The sequence below is a fragment of the Spermophilus citellus genome (assembly GCF_964194105.1).
Source record: "Spermophilus citellus genome assembly, contig: SCAFFOLD_94, whole genome shotgun sequence".
NCBI classification, from domain to species: Eukaryota; Metazoa; Chordata; class Mammalia; order Rodentia; family Sciuridae; genus Spermophilus; species Spermophilus citellus.
The window spans coordinates 466,142-488,093 of record NW_027672722.1 but is presented as its reverse complement, the minus strand read 5'-3'; the positions used below and the strand labels follow the sequence as shown (position 1 = coordinate 488,093).

At 32.0% G+C, this 21,952-nt stretch overlaps 1 long non-coding RNA gene across 2 annotated transcripts; it reads left to right on the top strand.

Annotated features, from left to right (window-relative positions):
• Nucleotides 1-741: 741 nt before the first annotated feature.
• On the top strand, nucleotides 742-20,718 carry LOC308640714. 2 transcript variants are annotated; one of them, XR_014020342.1, is made up of 3 exons: nucleotides 742-789; nucleotides 14,853-14,979; nucleotides 20,678-20,718. It is a non-coding gene; the product is annotated as an uncharacterized lncRNA (long non-coding RNA). The 2 variants fall into 2 exon arrangements; XR_014020343.1 differs by lacking the exon at nucleotides 20,678-20,718 and adding an exon at nucleotides 15,908-16,305.
• Nucleotides 20,719-21,952: the final 1,234 nt, after the last annotated feature.

Sequence of the window (21,952 nt, the reverse complement as noted above, 5' to 3'; positions counted from 1 at the left end):
ACTGAATTAGACAGGCACTCAGTGTAGATAGGTGAATTGAGTCAGGTTGAATCTAGGAAGCCAATTTTGTGTGAATCTGGATAGTTAGAGACAGTCCCCTGAGGGATATTATCAGGAACCTGCCCCTGCTCCAACCTGTTGCCAAGGTAACCTGTCCCAGGTTTTCCCCTCCCTACAGAGAGCTATAAGATTGTAAATGTGTCCTTGTCTACTCCATCTTGCCCTTCCCCTTCAGCCCACCTATTTCCCAACTTTAGGCCATCCCACCAAGCCTTTCTGAGCCTAGGCAGTCCTCAGGAAGAAGAAAGATAAGGGAGGAAAGGCAGGAGAACAAAGGAAGCCTAGGACATATAAAAAGGGCAGAACACCTTGCTTCTTAGGATACCCAGATACCAGCTATGGCCCCCTTCTCCCTTGTGGGAGAAGTCTGTGTTACCCTTTTCTAAATAAACCCTGCTTCATATGCTTCCCTCAGCATGCTTCTCTAATGTTCAAACTTCAACATGTGGAAAAGTAAGACTTGTCACCAGTAACCAGTGGTATTTCTACAAGGCTCAATTTGGAGGAAGTTCCTGAAGCCCTTTCCAATCTGTCTCTTGGGTGAGAACTGTCCAGTCAAGAAACAGTCAGTGATGAGGGGGAAGACTTCCACAGTTTTCTATTCCTTTTGTTTTTGGAGCCTGCCATTCACTGAATCCATTTCTTTGCTTCCAGGTTTCTGTGCTACACTGAAGCTGAAAAAAAAATATGTATATGGGGAACACTAAGCATACTGAAAGCCAGAAAATGGTAAGTGTGTGTTCTTATTTTGAGACTGGGTAGGGAGGCTGTTTGAAGCCAGTGGGATTGGCAATGGTGGCTGGAAACTCCTTATAATTGTCTCCAGACTCTGGTGGATAGAAGGTCTCTCCTTGGCAGCTTAGCCTTTAGTTTTCTCTGACTAGTGTAGTGGAGCTTAGATTAGCTTTTCTTCCATAATTTTATGGTGTTTTCAGGGCCTTCCTGAATTCCTATGTGGGCATCTGTGGGCCATTAGCTCAGCATGTCCCCAGAATGTGTGGTGAAGACTGGGATAATCATCAGAAGAGGACCCCAACTTCATTAGTTGTGTTCCTGTGTGAGAGAAGCTGTGGCTTTTTTAGGGACCCCTGTTCTTGTTCCTCCTAAGTTTTTATTTTTTGTTGTTTATATGTTTGTTTACTTTAGACCATGAATTATTCCCCTGGGTGTTTATCTACTGACCCACATTCTCAACCTTTTTCTGTATATTTATGTAGAGACAAAGTCTCACTGAGTTTCTTAGAACCTCACTAAGTTGCTCAAACTGGTTTTGAACTCAACATCCTCATTCCTCCTGAGCTTTCTAAATGTAGACTATGAAGTATCTCAAATCCAGAATGGTTATCTGATAGTTTAGCTATTTATAGGTCTGAGATTAAATCCCAAATTTCCAGCTCCCTTCACATTCTCAAAGGCAGGGTTCTTGCACAACTTGATTGAGAAAAAATAAAATAAAATAGTAAAATTAAAAAGCAGCTGTATCATGGACATCTTATTTAACCACACCTGAATGTTAATGGATAGATATGTTAATGAGCACCATTAAGGCCTATTCAAACTAAAACAAAAACACTTGAAACTCACTTATGGGAATACCTTCAATCAAATTCTTTTTCCTTGGGGTGAACCCAGTTGGAAGTCACTGGAAGGAGGATGGGATACATTAAGGACAAACTTGAGCCTAGTTGGTAATAAAAATGCCTTTTTCAATACTCATTGTAAATAGATATTAACCAAAGCTTTGCCAAAAACCATATTTAAACTTCGAAACTGACACACACAAAAAAATGGGTTCTTCTGCTAACATGCCCTTTCCCACATTTTGGGAGTTTTATTTTTTCTTGCTAAAATAAATCCTATTCTTTTTACTACTACCTTCCCTGAGTGTCCATAGATTTTATTCTTCAAAACTTGTGAGACAAGATCCCAGAGAAAATTGGTTAAATGGGAAATTTAGTTTCATCTCAAAACTTCTGTTTCAACATAATTATGTTTTCCCATATTTTGTTTTAAAGGCATGCTTTATTTGTATTTTTATTCTCCAAGAACTGGATGACAGTTTTAAAAGATTTTGCTTTATCCTTGTGAGACTTTCACATAAGAAAAAAAGCAGGAAAAAATTAGATGACATTAAAAATAATGACTTTTTTCTTAATAAAATAATATAGTCAATGTGTCCCAGTCGCCAGGGGCAAAATTGTGACATATGCAGTCAAGGAGAGAAATAAAAAATGTCCAAATGCTTCTGCCCCTTTTAATGCTTTATTCACTTTTTTTAAATGTACCAGGTTTCTCACATGGCTTTTGATGTTCAGATTCACTATGTACTTTATCTAGCCTTTGTGATTAAACTTCCTTAGAGTTGAAATCAAGTTCAGTCCCATCTTTATTTTCCTCCACACTAGGACACAGATGTTTCCTGGAAATGTTTGGAATGCTTCTACAGGTCATTTTAATAAAGTGGTCTTAAATATATGGAGGGAAAAAACTCAATTAAGGTCCCATTACATTTTTAAAAAGTCTTTAATTGGGACAGTGAGGATGGCCTTAGCCCTGAGCTTAAACAACTCCATTTTAAAAACTCCAGTTTGAAACATGCAGTGGCACCAGGCACACCCACAGAGTCCTCCATTATGGCCTAAAAAAAAGTTACTTCCCCTTAACTTTATAAACAGAGTGAAATATCTGGCAGGCTATACTTGGCCTGATAAGAGAGACAGACAAGAAAATCAGAGTGGAGACCACAAGACCAGAAGTTTCTGACCTCAGGGTAAATGATGTCATGGAGAAATCCCATGATAGCTAAGAAGAATTGAAAGAGGTTAAAAGCCCCCAAATTTAGTATAAATAATAGAGCTAATGAGCAGGGATTTAGCCAGCAGAAACCAGCATGCACTCAAGCTGAAGAGCCGGATGAGGACCTGACATGCCATCACTTGTCATTTTTCTTCTGATCCTCTGCATGATTTTCTCATCTCTCAAACTCTACCACTTCATCTGGACTGTGGTGAAAGCCACAACTCCTCCATAGGTTCTCTCCTCAACCTGTTGTCCACTCCAAGCCAGGAGAAACCTGCCTTGGTTCTGGACCTGGTCACCATGGTCTGAGTGAGTGTGCATCTGCTGGACTAAAAGCCTAAGGCTTAAGAATTTTGCTCTAAGATTTAAACTTAGTACACAGAGGGAATGTCTGTAACTAGTCTGTCATGATTAAGTTACATTTGCAGTGTCTAAAATTAATCTACACTTCTTAGCAGTAAATTAATCAACCTTTATTTTTTCTTTTGCTATGAATGGATTATCTCTATTACAGTGCCTAGCATTCAGGATTGTTATTTTCTTGAGTAAGAACCTATAGAGTATAATTGCATTGTTTTCAGATTCTATGAAGCTTGAATGTTGTAACTTGTTATGACAGCACCATTCTCTCTCTCTCTCTCTCTCTCTCTCTCTCTCTCTCTCTCTCTCTCTCTGTGTGTGTGTGTGTGTGTGTGTGTGTGTATAGTCTCTTTATTCTTTTGAAGGCTGTATCACTACTAGGAGAAGGGAAACATTTGTAACCACAGAAAAAATACAATAGCCATTAAAAGCTGGAATGATTTTCTTCCAGAGTTTCTGAAGGAGTGTGTCTTTGCTAAAATTTGTTATTAATCCTCTGTTTTGATAATAAAACATCCATAACTATAAAAGAATGAGTTTTTATTATTTTAAGCTGTTATATTTGTGATTATTTCTTTTAGTAGCAATAGGAATCTAGGGATTTTTTTGCAAGTTTAATTGACAATGTAACCAAACTGAATCCTCCTAAACTGGTAGGTATCAAATATAAATACTGGTTGTTCAGGTTGTTTATATATATTTGCAAGTTTAATTGAAAGCTGCCTAGCATATTTTCAGAAACAGAATGAGCTTGGTAAGGCAAATTCTTCAGTATTTTATTTATTTATTTATTTATTTATTTATTTATTTATTTAATATCTTACCTGCTGCTTACTGCAGATGCGACTCTATCTTTTATATAACTTCTCATTACTTATTCTTTATAAAATATTTTGTTCTAAAATACTTTTAATATATTTTATTTTCAAAATTTTCAAAAGTGTAGGGCTGATTCTGACAAACTTCCTGAAAATATGTTTTTATTTTTAAAAATTGGATGAATTCTTCATTGCTTCTGTCACCTACTTAATTGAGAACAGAAAATTTACTGGTTCATGTTTCTTTCATTTCTTTCACTGAGTGGATGTATTTGTGTCTCTTTGGTGGTCTTGTTTATTTTTTTGTTTTGTTTTGTTTTGTTTCTGAATTGTAGATTTTTGAGATTCAAACCAACGTATTTAATATGGTAAAAGTAAGGTATATACCAAGTAGCTTCCTTGTGTCTCTTGCTATTTAATTTTGTTTTTTCCCTAAATGAGTTATAAGAAAGCTAAAAAAAAAGTAGATATCTTCAAGGTCACCATAAATGAAGTGTGTAAAAATAGAAAAAAAATAGATAAAATGGAAAAATCAACAAAGCATATGCACTTGGGCTTCTGACTAATGTGGTGAATTTCTGGCTGAATGTTGTCTAAAGTGTGCTGTCATTGTGTACCTAAAAATTTGAGAGTGAAGACTTAAATTCAGAATGGTCACATAGAACTGTTTTTCATCTCTAATGTGTCTTAGAGTTTTTACCAGGGGTATTAAAGGATCTCTATACTCCTTATTGTGTAGTGTTCAGTGACTTTTTCACTTTCCTGAAAACTTTAAAAAGCTGAGAAAAAGTGTCTTGTAAAACATAAAACAATCAATATAAAAGAATACTATATTCTGTTTTTTAAATGGTACCTCAACCTATAAATAGTGATATTAAAAATCTATACTTAGAAATATGTGCACATAGCAAAGAAAATTTACCAAATACTACAAACCTATTAATATTGCAGCCAAAATTTCACTAATAACATTTTATAATTTCTCAGTATTATCTATTAAATTCTGTATGTGCTGTATTATTGTCAAAGTTTTACCACACTGCCTAACTTTTGTAATATATTAGAAATCTTCTTTTTTTTTTGGTACCATTGATTGAACCTAGGTACACTTAAGCACTAGGACAAATCCTGTGCTCCCATGCCCTTTTTATATTTTTATTAGAGACAGTGTTTTGCTGAGTGACTTAGAGCCTTGCTAAATAGCAGAGGCACTATTTGTCTTTGTGATCATCCTGCTTCATCCTTCCAAGTCATTGGAATTATAGGTGTATACCACCATGGCTAACATATATTAGTAATCTTAAGATTGACACTTGTTTCTTTTTGTTTTATAATAACCTATGGTTATTTTGTACAAAAAATATGCAATGTATTTTTGGATGTATAATGTGTACATAAACATTTATAGTACATGCACAAAGGGTACAAGAAAATAAAGAGTCTGTGATGAGGTTTTTATTTTGTATTTAGTAAATTCCTATAATATTGGCTCTAATTAAATGGGAATGATAAAATGGAAATTATAATTTTCTTAGCAACCAGTACAAATAAAATATATTCTCATTGAAATACTAGGAAAGAATAAGCTGCATGGAATAATTATTTGTTTAAAATTATTGATGGCCCCACTCATCCTAATGGTCCAAAATAAGAAATAACTCAAATGTTCTTGAATGTTGAAATGAACAATTTGTAGTGCATCCATAAAATACAAAATCAGTCATCAATATAAAGGGACATTTTACTGATGCACACATGCTTATTGACACTTACAGCAGCTGTATTTAAGTTATAATGCATTATGCCAGGCAAAATAAAGTTATAGTTTTTATAATAAATTACAGTAACATCATTCTGGGGAAAACATAGTTGCATGTAAAAGAAATTTTTTTTTGGGGGGGTGAGCAATGATGTAAATACTCTTTGCCTAAAAGCAGTGAAGGTTTTAACATTTTAATTTGTTAAAACTGTATAATGTATTTCTATTACATTCAAGATATGTACATATGACCTCACCAAAAAATAAATATACAAGGAGGATGGCTGGCCTATGTTGTGAAATGGGTAGAAGCATAGAAAAAATAAAAATGGCATATAATATAGAGGTATTAAATCTGGGTAACTGGTAAAATATTTACTTTTTTAAGACACATTTTTACATTTATATAATAATACATTTTACATTCATGTAATAAAACATTCCCATGCTAGTTATTAAGAACATTTTTGCTCTTTGGGAGAGTAGATGAAAAAACTGATTTCAACTGTCCTGAGTGAGGCTGATTCAAAATGTGTTTACTTTTGAATAACTTCTGAATCTTTACATAAATGCCTTATGTGGTTTTATATGTGCATCATACTTTAATGAAAATTTTAAAAGTTATGTTTCTGAAATAATGTTTCTCAGAATACTAGTAACAATTTATGATTTGCTATAAATCTCAAATTGTTTTTTTTTCCTATTTTAATATTTTATCATTACTAAGCATTTATCCATGTTCTAACACTTGGTTGTAACTTTATTTATTTATTTAATTCAGCACCCATTTTGTAAACATTATTTTTTTATTCACTTTTTTCCCCCAGTACAGAGGATGGAAGTAAGTATCACCAATTACACACACACACACACACACACACACACACACACACACACACACACACCAGTGGGGGGAAAATATTCACTGGTAAAATATTCACTTTGTGAATATATTTTTTTTCTTTGAAATGACACCATACTATGTTATGAATTCTGTCATTGAACTTGAAATCCAAAAGCATAAGGCACATTTATAGCTAGGATTATTGGTATGCAGCACAACACATGGTTTAACACATTTTTTAAATAATTTTCTCCAGTTAAATTATTTGAAAAAATGATGTGGTTCATAATCAAGGCACTTAAAACTGTGCCTGGTGTATTCCCAGTAATTTTTAACTGAGTTGAATTGGCAAAATTAATATCAATGTTCAGTGTGTGCAAAGGATATCAATAATATAATACAGGCACTCTGGTTTGAATAATTGTCCAATAATAGTCCATATATTTAAGGTTTATTTTCAAGGGTGTTTTATTTAGTGGAAACTTTGCAAAATAAATCATATTTGGAATTGTTTACTTCATTGTAGAGTATGTACTGGAAGGGAATTGTTGACATATGGTTATTCTGTTTGCCATTGGCTTCTGCCATAATGTGCTCATGCACCTCAAACATAAAGAAATAACACCAAGCATTTATCAACAATAATCTCCAGAACTTTGATTTAAAAATAAGATTTTTTATTTGTTAATTGATTATCACAAGTATATTTCATAGCTAAAAAAAAATACACAAACAAAAAAATACTGAGAAATTGGGTGGCCAAAGTCATGAGCACATATCTTATATGTCTTTGCAACTCATTCATCAAAAGATGTTAATTTAAAGTAGTGGTTTTTTGTATTTACTATACATGGTAATTTATTTCATATCTTTCAAAGACACACATACCTGGGTTTTTCTCCAGGGATATGGATTACATTGTTTTAATGCAATATTTATTTATTTTTATTTTTGGAAATTAAGGAGCCCTTCAGGTGATTGTACAGTTTAGCAAGAACTAGGAACCATTGGTTCATAGTTGAAAACACATTAGCTTTGTGTGGTTTCCTTGTGTGTTGTGTGGAGTTGTCCACTTCAGCCTTTCATGTGGGGGTATATAGAGAATAGATTTGCCATGTTGAAAAAAAAAATCAAAGAAATTTTTTTTATATCTCCAGGTGTTTAGTCAAACTCCTTGTGGAGGAAATATTTTTTCAGTATACCTATCTTGTTCTCTTGCTTTTATATTAAGAAACTCTTTTATAAAAATAATATCTAAGGTTATTCTAGGTTAAAAATCATAAGTAGACTATGAACACCAAAAAAAGAGAATAAATTAAGTTGAAGATACATTGTGTGTTATGCACATTTTTACTATTATCTCATGATGAAAAATAAAAATGAATCATTTAGCTTTATTTTCAAAACATAGTCCAAATTGATTTACCCAAATTACTCCCTATTAAACACACACACACAAACTTGAATGTTCTTAAAAGTGTTTGAATAGGAAAAAAAATAGTAAAGGATATTGTGATTCTATAGCATAGATGTAATTCTTCAGTTTCTTAATTATTAGAAAATTTTTTTATGATTATTTTTTGGTGCTGGGAGTTAAACCCACAGTCTTTTGCATTCAATTGAACTATATCAAGAGCCCTAGAGAAGTTTCATGATTATTGTGTCCTGGGGAAAATCTGAATTCTTAAGGCAGGCTGTTGTGATTCTAAGTTTAAAACTTGAATAACCTTTTAGTACCTGTGGCATTGTAAAGTTTTATTAATTTAGAATAAAAATAAAAATTGTTCTCTGAAAGAAAAGAAAAAAAGCATAAAATGCAAAAATATCTTCAGTTCCATATCCTTCCCTGTATCTCAGCAATTGGCAATACTCTTTTATAACTGTTTTTATGAAGAGGCAGAGTATCTCTTTTCCAATATGTGAATTTAAAAATGGCTACTATATTACACCAAGTAGAAGAAAGAGAATATGCAAATGTACTGGTGTTGTGCTTAGATCTAAAGTGTCTTGAATTCTTCCTGTTTTTGTCTTTGTAAACCTCATCATCTTGAGAAGAAGAAGCTCATATTAGGCTTATGAGGGAGAAGAGGCTATGTGGATGAGAATGAAAAGACCACAGTGGACAGCCATCTCTATTCCAGAAACAGGGTAACCATGTGAAATAGCTGAGCTTACACTTGTAAAGTATCTGCTGAAATCAGAATAGCCCAAATAAACCCAGTCCAAATTTGGCTTGCTCATAAACTGCTCATTTGAATCATGAATTAGTTTGCTGGTAGTTTGTGATACTTAACAACTTTGTAATACTTAATAGCTTAAATACATTTAATAGAAACAGGAAACCAGAATTCAAAACATGCTAATTTCAAGTTAACTGCATAGATTTAGGCTTGGAAAATGCACTGAATTTATTTTTCTTGATTTAATGTTGAAAGTCCTATAAAATTATATTGAGTAATGCCAAAATTCATGTAGACATGAAAATTTTATTAGTACTTTAACTCAGAGCATAATCTGCAACAAATATAAACCAGACAACCATAGCTGGATCACTAGGATGAAGGCCAAATGGCAAAACAAACAAAAAAATGATATTTTTGTTCACAACTAAATTTCAGTTTCAAGGTGTAGACAGATATGAAGACATGAGGACACTTTTCATTGGATTTGCATCATCCTTTGTTTTCTGTCTAATATATGAAAAGGCTACTGACCCTAACAGTTTTCAGTTTGGAAGAATGGCCTGCCTTAGGCAACTCTCCTCACCTTATAGCACACTCCTGGGTCTAAAAATACCATTTCTTTCTCATTTGGTTTAAAGGAGAAATATTGTTAAGGAAGACATATTTTCTCACCTCTGATAAGAAAGGAGGGTTTTAGTCATTCAATTATCTGCAGTCCAGAGAATCACAGCATATCAGATATACACTTGTGATATGACAGCCCTTTGCCACATGTGCTAATGAGTTCTAGGAATGTGGTTGATCTTCATTGAGAAGTATTAGAAGTAGAAAGAAATGTGAGATTTGAAAAATTAATAAAAAATACATGTAGTTAACTAACAATTTTCATTGTTTCTATATTGGAATGATAAAATTATGGATATTTGGGTTAAAAATATTTTAAAAAATTACTTAGAAATTATAAGGATGATTTTATTATACAATGTAATGTTTAATTATTTTATAACTTAAATTATTATAAATTACCAATTATGTGTAATAACCTATAAGTTATAAGATTTTATAGGAATTTATTTATACATTCTTATAATTATTTATTTTATTTGTTTTCCTTACAAACTCTAAAAGTTCAGTTACATATATACTTATCATTTTATTTCTTCCAACTATGATGCTGTAGAAGAATGTCTACTTTTTCTAAAATCTAGTTGCTTTAAAATTTCTGAACATGAGCTGGGTGTGTTGTTGCATACCTGTAATGCTGGTGAATCAGGATACTAAAGAAAGTTAATCATAAGCTTAGGGACAACCTCAAAGACTTAGTGAGATTCTGGCAAAAAATAAATTGAAAAGAACTGGAGATGTTCCTCAGTAATGCATCCCTTGGGTCTATCTCTGGAACAAAAACAAACAAACAAAAAGCCTTATTTAGCCAGAGTATGAAGGTTATGAAATCCAAAAATGTAAAGTAATTCTCACTCTATTATTTGCATTTGTGAATCTGTCATTGGTATTACTGTCATTGATAATTGATATCAAATTATATTCAACATTAAATACTTATGTCCCCTTTTATGGCCAGGTATTCTTGCACATAGAAAGCTCTGTCTGAGAAAGAATATAATTAATTTTTTGTTATTTTGGGGTCCTACAGCCTGAATTGAAATTACTCACCTTACACTCTCAGGCACAGGGGTCTAAGCATGGTACTTTTCTATTCAGGTACAAAATTATAAAATAAAAATGATTGAGGTGATAATTATTGAATCAGAGGAAAAACCAAAGAAAAGAGGTAAGGCTTCAAAATCTGGGAAACATTTCATCTCTGTCTCAGGCAAATCTCTTGATCCATCTCCAGGTTTTTGGATGCCTGGGTGGCTCTGTAATGGGCCCTTTCCTTCTGACTTTCAGGGTCTACAATATTTAAAAATAAGAAGACTTCAGGGCTGGGCATTATAAAATAAAAACAAAAGGGGTTAATAAAAGTATTCATAACTAATTGTGAGAACCTACACTTTCCTGAGGTCACCTTTGTAATCTTTTCACCCTAAATTTGATAGAGCTCAATATACTGCCACATCTGTCCCTAAGAATGGGGTTGAAAGTCAGGATTCTACTTTTTGTCCTCTGAATGGTGACCTCTGTCTGGCCTGAAACCAGCTGTGTACTTTCTTACCTACACCCCTTCAGAGTGGTTATTAAATACAAGGACATGAGAATTTTGACTCATAAATAATTCATATTTGAGAGGAGTTGTGGTCCAAGGAGTTTTCACTTTCTCTTTCCTTATCAGGGGGCACCCACTTTTTAAGTGCATATTCCAATGTAGGCAAGCATGATTTTCCTAAATGCCATATTTTCTCTGCTATATATTATGAAGTATTGTTCCCTGGAATATTTCAAATTACATGGAGTTTTAATTCATTTTTTTCTCTTAGTTTTGTGTGGAATTTTAAAAAGTGAGTGTGTGTGTGTGTGCATTTGTGTGGTTGTACTTTTACATGAGAGGAACATGTTGTTATAACATGAAACTCTTTAAAAATTATTTGTACCTAACGTCAGCTGTGAAGATGCAAGTTCATAATCTCAGCATTTTAATAGGCTGATGTGAGAGTATTAATATATTGAGAATAAAAAATATAAAGGGGAGGTGAATGATGCTTAGTGTGTAGGCACTGCTGAGTTTAATCCTTGATATTAAAATAAAAAAAAATCTTTGAACTTTTGTTTATTTGTCTTTCATAAGCATAGACAGCAAGTTTAGGTCCCCATTAAGAAAGTTTAGAGTGTGATGTCTCTTCAGTATCTGCCATGTCTTTGAGTGGCTATGGGGTAAAAATTACATGAAGCTCACCCAAGGTGTCCACAGGTTCCATATTTGTTGAATTACCTAGAGAATGCTAACCTGTGTGTAATCCTCTCTTCCTACAGAGCAGCTTGTGGTCAGAGAATGGAACACCTTGTTGGACTAGCTGGATACTCTAGATACTCTAGAGATTACAGGAATATCCTTTATAGGTTTCATCTAAATAATTCATATATTGGAATATTAATATTATTTTCTCCAACAGTTCGGTTCAGCTCCCCCGAAACACATTACTGTTCCGATCTACTGATTCTGTAACTGAAAAGAAAGGGAAATATGATTTTGGTCCTCCTTTTTCTTACTGATGTAGGGAAGATTGAGTATAAGGGGCCAGAATTTGAAATGAGAATAATCTGTAGCAAGGATTTAGGAAAAAAAAAAAAAAAAAAAAAAAAAAAACAACAACAACAACAACAACAAAACCTAGTGTGTTTGTGCAGACGTCTTCAAGGAAAAACTCAGTATATGCTAATTGGAAGACATAATTTAATGCCTCAAGTTTGGGGTGGTAACTAAATATTTAAATAAATAGGATGGTGGGTTTAGCATGTCTCACTTAGTCTAATATTTTATTTCCTATAAAATGCAATTCATCACTAATATTTGAAAGATTAAGAAAAGTTGCCAAAGAGAAAAGATAGAGGCAAATTTCAAATAAAATTGTATTCAAACTAAGGTAATTTTTTGAGCCTGAAAAAGAACATCATTGAAGGTTAAATTAGATCTTAGTTGTATCTGTGGCTATAATTTTTATTGCTGTGGAGCTATTTCTAGAATGTCAGACTGGAAAAAATTCAGAGATAGGTAATAAGCATCTTTTGTTTTTCTAAATCTATTTTGCAATACTTCAAATTTATCAAATATAAGATATGGATGCATCCAAAATCTTAGGCTGTCAAGGATTTCTTTTTAGAAGAAATAGCAAATAAATAAGGTGAAATGAAAATGGACCAAAGAAAGTTAGAGCATTCATATCTTTCTTGGCATATTGTGACATGCCAGTAATCACAACAACCTGGAGGCTGAGGAAGAAAGATCAAAGCTAAAGCTTAGTGTAGCAACTTAGTGAGAGACTGTCTAAAAAATAAAAAATAAAAGGTCTAGAATATATCTTAGTTGTAGAATACCCCTGTACCAAAAAAAAAAAAAAAATCAAAATTCCAAATGAAGTATTCTTTTCCCTGAAGCCAATGAATACTTAGGAGTTTTAATAAAATTGTGTGTATGTTGGTTTGGGCTGCCATGAGATGGCTTAGTATTCTTAGAGTTTCATATAAAGGAAATTATCTAAAGAATACCAACCTGTTTTTTTAACAAATATTTTGTTCTTATCCCTGAATGTAAAAGTGTTCAATTAAATATTATTTTATGTAAAACAATGGGAATATTCAAAATGAGTATCTGAATCAGCATATTTAAAATAGTGAGGATCTTCTAAGTCTTATTGGGAAAGGGGCTCTTCTATGGCAGAACATAAAAATTGGAGATAATATCTTCAACCACTTATTTCCTCAAATGGCCTATATAGTGTCCCACTTTCCTCTGACATTTTTTTTTTAGATTCTATGCAAGATTTCAATTGTCAACTTCCAGATTTATATAATTTATAACAAGCTGGTATACATAAGTGTTCTTTTTTTATCAGAATAAGTAACTTGAGTGAGTAAATGTAGAGACCCCTAATTTATAGGAAATTAATTATAAATATGAATATTGTTCTATTCTAGGGCTTGAAACTGGAGCCTAAGTTAGTAAAATTTGATAGTAGCGAACACCAAACTTATGGGATCTGTACTAGATGGTATCAGAACTGAATTATTGGACTACAAGTTGTTGAAATATTGGTTGTTGTGCAAGTTTGCACATTTGGTATCAAAAGTGGTTGCAGAGTCAGGAAAGGTGGCACAAATCTGTAATTATAGTGATGTGGAAAAATGAGGTAGGATAAAAGTAAATATGATTCAAGACTCAGTAATTCAGAGACCCTAAGCAACATCGTAAGCCCATTTATCACAATAAAAAAAAAATCAAAACTTCTCGAAATGCATTTCAGGGGTAGAGTGCCCCTGGATTAAATCTCTAAAAAAAAAAAAATAATGCTGAATCAGAAGAAAGACATCACAGATCAGAATGTTATACTAATTTCATGTATGTGTTTGTTCACTACTGATAACTGAGACCCTGGTAAAAGGAGTATTTCCAAGCTGTCAGAGAGGCATTTAGGGTGCAAGAGCCTTTCAGAATTTTTTTCTTAACTGCTTAGTATTCTCTCAATTTCTACTTTGAAATGAGCCAAGTGAGGTTACAGTTTCACAGTGAGAGTGGTTTTACAAATCTGGGAATGTTACACCTGATATGTCAGTTTCTTTATGAACTGAGAGATTAATAGTCTATTCACTTAATTTTTTTTTTATTTTTATTTTTTGTTATAACTTTGTGCCATGTGATTCAAGTTGACCCAAGTACCTAAGTGTTCTGTAATAGTTTGATAGTTAAAAATTTTATTCTTTTGTTTTAGAAGTGAGTTGTGATGTTGTAAAAGTAATTTTTAAAATACAGTATAGATTTATGGTATATTTAAATAACGAGAAGATAGACAACTTTGGAGATAAACATTCAAATAATTTATGGACTGTTGAAAGTTTTGGTGTGTCTTTAGTGATCTATTATGTCTTCTACACACTAAGGTAACCACCATCATTTGAGTATTGTTATTACTTATAATTTTGTTATGCATATCTCAAGTATCATTGCTTTGTTTGGTTGTGCTTCTTTTGAATATTCAATAACTAATTGCAACTATTATTTATCCTTTGGAATTATGTTGGATTTTTTCCCAATTTTTTGGTTCAGTGTTTTGCTTCACATGTGCTGCTTCCTGGGTTTCATTATAAAAAAAAAAATTATCCACCAATTTTACTGCTTAAAATGAATTATTGGGGCTGGGGATATAGCTCAGTTGGTAGAGTGCTTGCCTTTCATGCAAAAACCCTTGGGTTCAGTCCCAGGCACCACAAAAAAAATGTATCTTATTGAATGGTTGACATCACTACCATATGTGAAAGCCACCACTTTTAACTCTCATTAAAATTTGTATGAAATTAAATACTATGTCATTAATCATATGGTTTATGTGTTATGTATTTCTTCATTTTTATTTCAGGAACCATTGACATTAAGGGATGTGGTCATTGAATTTTCGGAAGAGGAATGGAAATTCCTGGACCCTTCTCAGCAGACTTTATATGGAGATGTGATGTTAGAGATCTGTAAAAACCTACTCTTTATTGGTGAGCCTAAATTTCATTCAGAATCTTTAATTAAAAACCAATATTTATTTTTTAACTTTATAGAGTATGTTATGGTAGCTTCTATTCTGCATTAAAAAGTTTGTTTCTTGTTTTTAGTACAAAGATTGGGCATTTGTTTATGTAGAAAAGAAAATGCTAAAGATTTTTTTCTTTTTAGGTGTAACTTATCTTTTCTAAGTAGTGATTACAATGTAGAGAATGAAAATGGTTTCAAAGTATTTTAGTGTTTTTGTCTAGAAAAAAAATGTTTGAGAAAATAATTTTGTAGACTTTTATACGATATTTTCTCTTTCTTTTTTTCCTAATGAGGGTAACATTAAAAAGACTTCTTTAGTTACCAAGAAAATAACAAAATGTGACATATTCCATCAAAAAAAAATATTGATGTCTCTATGTAATCTTAGGTCACCACTTGGTCTCCAATGAAATAACCTTGGGATTTGAAGAGAAAAGTGACAGTAGACATATCAAACTGGGTAGAAATTAATGAAGCAAAAAATACAGATAAGAGGTCCAAAATTAAAGAGGAATTCACATTTAAAAATGTTAATTGATAATCTAAAATCTGACAGAAAATATTTTTTCAAGCCTAGGTTTGTTTCAGTTGCAATCATTAAAGAGCATTTCATACTCTCTGTTTACCATGCATATCAATTATTTAAGCTCCTTCTTGTTCTTCAGTGATCTCCCTACATTTCAATTAACAAAATATTGTAGGAAAATCAAAAGAAGAGGGGCTGGGGATGTGGCTCAAGTGGTAGCTTGGTTTCCTGGCAGGCATGCAGCCTGGGTCCGATCCTCAGCACCACATACAAACAAAGATGTTGTGTCCACCGAAAAAAATAAATATTAAAATTCTCTCTCTCTCCCTCCCCCCCCACTCTCTCTCTCTCTTTTAAAAAAAAAGAAAATCAAAAGAAGACACAGATAAGTGACAGGAAATGTGGCATAGTGACAGAGAGGCCAAACTGCCAAGCTTTATTTATATGAACAGGTTAATTTAGGTCATTGGCATCACTAGTACATACTGTTCACTTTATTACTAGGCAGATTACAAACTTAGCACCATTATGCAGCTTATTTATCAGTTATATACTAAGTTGCAATGTGCAGTGTTAGGAGTTTTGTGTAGCTCTCAAGAAAGTCCATTGTATAAACTTACTGTTTTATGAACAGGTTTAGACTCAGTGAACCATTGTGCTTGTCTAAAAAGAGAGTTTCTTTATTCCAAGGAGTTGTGTGCCAGAGATTATGTTTCAGGCTGATAATACTCTAGTGCAGAGCCTTTTCAAGCAGAGCACTGCCATAGCAGCTTTACATTGTACATGTATTTAATTACTTGACTAGTTCCTACGGAAAATTGCAGGGCATTCTAAGGCAGGGAAACAAAGTCTTGTCACCCCTACAAATTATTCCACAATGACTGTGAGAATATGCATAACCTGACATTTATTTGCATTTGGAGGCTCCCTAGAAAATCTGCTCAATTCCAAATATCTCTAGGCAAACCATTGTAAGATATTAATATTACAGGAGAGTTTCTTTAATATAATTTAAATATTTATTCATTCAAATTTTTCTCATCAGAACTTTATATGAATGCTTATATTGAGTATTCTGTAAAGTTTTTCTGCCATGTAATGAATAGCAGTATTTCACAATACCTGCTCCTAGTGGTTCTGTAAGTATAGCTGATCAATGTGGTTTAAAGAATTTTCAGGGCTGGGGCTGTAGTTTAGTGGCAGAGGGCTTGCCTCACACATGTGAGGCATTGTGTTTTATCTTTAGGACTACATAAAAATAAATGGATGAAATAAATGCATTCCATCCATCTATAGCTACAAAAATTAAAAGAAAGATTTCTACTGTAATACAATTATTCATAATATTGTAGGTAACATTTCTCTAATTCTTGTGTCTTTTTTTGACTCTCACTCTTTAGAGAGCTTCAGTGTTGTTCATTATGTTTTCTCACATTAGTGATACTGTTTTTGTTTTTATATCTATATGTAATAATTGAATAGAAAGTATCATGACTTGTCACTTTAAGACAGCATTAGGTAAAATTAAACTGCATGTGACCCATATGCCAATTTTCAATCAAGTTTTCTATGCTTTTACTTACAAGTACAAATATTACCCCTGTTTTATATATGATTGTATATTGCCTTGATTATTTACTCTGCTTTTGTGTTTAATCATGTAATGTATCTAACGTTTGCAATATATATATATATATATATATATATATATATACACACACACACATATATATATATATATATACACATATACATATATATATATATACATACACACATACACACACACACATACATACATACACATACATACATACACACATACACACATACACACACAGCAGATTGAACACAGAGGTTCTTGTAATATTGAGCTACATCATCACCCCCTTTTGACTTTTAATTTGAAATAGACTCTTGCTAAGTGGCAAAAGTTGGAATTGTATTTCCATGTTTCAGCCTTCCAAGTAGCTAGAATTAATGGCATACTCATCATCTCTACATATATGAATCTGTTCTTTTGTCTAGGAGTAAGACATTAGCTTTTTAAATGTACCATAAAGATGTTTACAATTCTTTTATCTTTTATATATTTGTCAAATATGTAATTGTGGTCAAAACTGTATATCTTTGCTGAACGTATTATCTTATATATTTTAAATTTACTGGTCAGTTCTGTTCATTCAAATTTTTTTGTAACATTTTTTTTCTAGAAAATTTGCATCACATTTTTTCTTCAAACAAGTTCTCCTTTTCCTTACTTTTTCATCCCTAATGCCATTCCTTTTGGTCTTTATATTTGGCTACAGTAGAGATATCTCAGAAGTAGAATTACCTGTTTTTTTTTTTTTTTGGGGGGGGGTGAATTACTATTTTCACTTAACATACTCTCCTGAATGTTGATCATTGTAGATATTATATAGTTTATTATCTTTGAAAAGATTTCTAACATTTTCATTCCAAATTACCTTCATGTAGTCATTTGAAATGATATTTGATTTGCTTGCCACATTGGTCTATTTTGAATGTTGTTTAATGAGAATAGGTCTGTAAATATATTTTGATTTGACCATCAAGTTGAGGGCTAATTGATATACTTTCAATTTTATTACCCATGGCTTTCTCATTTAACCTCATTCCATTGAATATTGTAGCTTGTATTATTTTATATCAGGAATTACTATTTAAATGTTTTTAGTATGTGTAGTTATTGATGTACCAAGAAAATTCTAAAGAATTGTTCAAGTAACTTATTTTGTTTACACAAAAATAATATTGATTGTTTGGTATTACATGGGCTTCTTAGATTTTTTGGGGTGCTACTGGCACTTTTTTTTTTAGAACAGGTGCTTAACCACTGAGCCACATCAACAGCTCTTTTGGGGGAAGGGTACTGGGGATTGACCTCAGGGGCACTTGTTCACTGAGCTACATCTAAAGCCCCATTTTTTTTTATTTTACATAGAATCATGGTCTCCTTGATTTGCTTAGCACCTTGCTGTTTATGAGGCTGGCTTTGAACTCACAATCCTGCTGTTTCAGTCTCCCAAGCTGCTTGAATTACAGATGTATATTACTGTGCCTAGCTGGCAGCTGTTTTTATATTTTATTTTGTGACAGTGCCTAGGTAAGTTGCTTAGGGCCTTGCTTAATTGCTGAATTTGGCTTTAAACTCATATTCATAAATTTTGAATATCACTTTCACTTTTGCTTTCCAACTTATTATTTTATGTTACAAAGCAACTTCAATATTTTAATATATTTAACATTTGTTTTGTATTTTTAACCTGATCTCTTTGGAACAATATTCCATACACTATAAAGAAGATTGTCTCTGTAAACCTAATTAGTTTTTAATGCTTTTTGAAGTTTTTTCATTCCCTGAGTACTAATGCAATGATATTTTTTTTTATCTACATCAACTGGGGATTGATGTATCCTACTATTACTTTGTACATATTTTTATGCTGTTGAATTTTTTTCTGTGATTACTTTCTATATATAAAAAATATGATTGGAGTTACAAATATTTCAACTATGATTATATTCCAGTGATTAGTCATATTTATCTTTATATGATATTGTACTTTGTCTCTCATTTATATAATTATTATCACCTTTGCAATTTTGAATGTAATATTTGTTATATCTTTTTGTTTTTAGACTTTTGTGACCTTATATCTTAAGAAAACATTATGTAGATTTGCATCTGACATAGTTAATATATTTTTAGGTTTAATCTTGTTAATCACATTGTTTTCTGTTTAGTTTTTTACAAATTAGTTTATTTCTACTTAAATTCCTGATGAGAAAGAACTTATTTCTGTAGATTTCAAATTTTGTTGATTTTTTTTATAAATTTTTGTACTATAAAAAAAACTGACTTAATTTGTATTTCATAGATTTTATGGTGATTATTTTATTTTATTACCTTCAATGTTTATTTTATCATTACTTTGGAATTATATAAAAGTACATGGGATCTCACTGAGGTGCTTAGTGCCTCACCATTGCTGAGTCTGTCTTTGAACTTATGGTGCTCCTGCATCAGTCTCCCCAGATACTGGGATTACAGTCATGTACCACATCTTCCAGCAGTACCTGTGTATTTTAATTAATTCTAGCCTTTGATATATTTTCTTCCTCAAATTTCTAATTTATGAGACTGTGTGTGTGTGTGGTGTTGGGGATTAAGTCCATCCTTTTGCATGTGAGGCAAGAATTCAAACATGTGAGCTGTGTCCCCAGACTGAGACATTGTTTTTAAAAGAATATTTTTAGTATATAATTTCTAATTTTTCTGTTGCTATTTTTTCCTAATTTTTTTTTCAATTTTCTACATTGATATTTAGTTTATTAAATACATTTCAGGTGGTTTTCTGGCATTACTTAGGTAATTAACAACATCAATTTTTGAACTTTCAATTACTAGTATTACATTGTTTGTTTGCTTGAGTTGATTATACTTTTTATTGTGTGAGCTATTATTTTCATTGGGATATTTTTATTCAAAATCTGTTCAATTAAATCATTATAGTCATTTTGGAAAATATTTGGAAGTTACAAAGTAAATAAAAAAGGTGATGTGCAATGCTATATAAATTTAATTCCATATAACTGGAAAGCTGAGACAGTGGAATGCCAGTTTAAAATAAATTTCAGCATCTTTTTCATAAACTGTCTTTAAGAAAAAGTATAGATATAGATATAGAAATATAGAAATGCCTGTGGATCTAGTTTGGTGATAGAATATGCCTGTGTTCTCTTATGAAATAATCCCCCCAAAGATAAAAATATAAATAAACAAATAAGAGATATTCATTTCCTGAAACATTTGAGTCATTGGTGGATTCTGAATATGTTGAAGTGAAGGGCTATGATTTGACATTGTTGTAGTAATATTAGTCAGTTTGCATTTTGTCCTCATCTGTGGTGCTATAATTTCTTAAGATAATTTTCAAAATTCTCAAAGCTTTTGTCATCATGTTGTAGTAAATTCTATGTATTTCTTGAGTAATAATCACCTTGAATCATACTGTTCTGTGGCTATTCCCCCCCACTTTGATAAAGTTTTATACAATTGCAGAGTTATTCACCATAGTAAGTGAAATAACTTCCTATTTTTTTTTTTTTAGGTATGTCTTCTAATCAAAACCAAGAATTTTCAGGAGAGCAAGAAATAAAATATTTTTTGCAAAGGTATGGTAAGCAGGACAGTTAATACTTGGTTTTAAACAAGAAATTGAAAGAGGGAAGTTCAGAATTTGTCTTAATGAATGGAAAAAAATATGAAAATTATTTATTCAAAAAATTACTAGTTCATCAGGTTATATTAGTACAAAAATCTCAGAAGACTGACTGCTCATCTAGTGCCATTCAGTTTTTCTTTCATTAAAATTTTAAATTACACTATTGTAATTGTAAATGTTTTACTACTCAGTATTTTTTGTAAAACCACTTGCAATACATAATATTTTAAATTGCAAAAACATGTATCAAATTACATTTACACAATGTTTACAGGGCATTATGAAGCTGTATCTTAAAAATACCTTTAGGATAATAAAGACTCAACCAGTTTGCTCAGCTTTAGAAATAGGATTAGAATAGAAATAGGCATTTTAATGAAATAAAAAAAAACTCAAAATGTTATAAAATGCTTATAGTCAGTTATGTTTTTAAAACTTTTAATAATCTCTACATAAGTGCAGGTTAGAGAAAAGTGTACAGATCATTAATTTAAATTTGCAGCATTCTAATCTGTCTTTTTTATAAAGTAATAAAAAGAGATTTTCTACACAGTATAGACAAATTGTCTAATTTAAACACATGCATACTATTTCTACTTAAAAGAAATACATGCAGATTAAGGAAATGCTGAAACAAGCCTTAGTAAGACATTTCTGTTGAAAAGAACAATTCAGTAATTAAATGTACTTAGAGTAAAAGTTTGGTAGGTATTGCTTTTAAATGCAATAATAATTAGGCAAAAAAAAGAAGAGAAGCAGTTGAATCTTTCTAAAACACATCAAATAATCATACAGCTCATCTGTCATGTATGACAATCCAAACACAGGAAAGTCCCAGGAACTTTTAGCACAGTCTCCCAGAAAGCCCACAGCCCAAATGTCTTGCAGGAATCACACCCCAAAAGCAGACATGAGGGTCTTGTGAGAATTGTGAAAGGCTTCTGACACTTTTCTGGGATCTTGCTAAGAGGTATAAAGCAAGCCTGAGATAGAAGTAGTAGGGATGGTGTGGGGCAAATGAAGAACAATGAAGGGCTTAAGCTAATAATTGTATAACCCTTTGAGAAAAGTAAAGCAGCCACAGTGGTGATTTAAGACAACCTTTGAATGAGGAATGGCTTACCATTAAACTTCTCCTCTGTAAGGAGAAAAAAAAAAAGA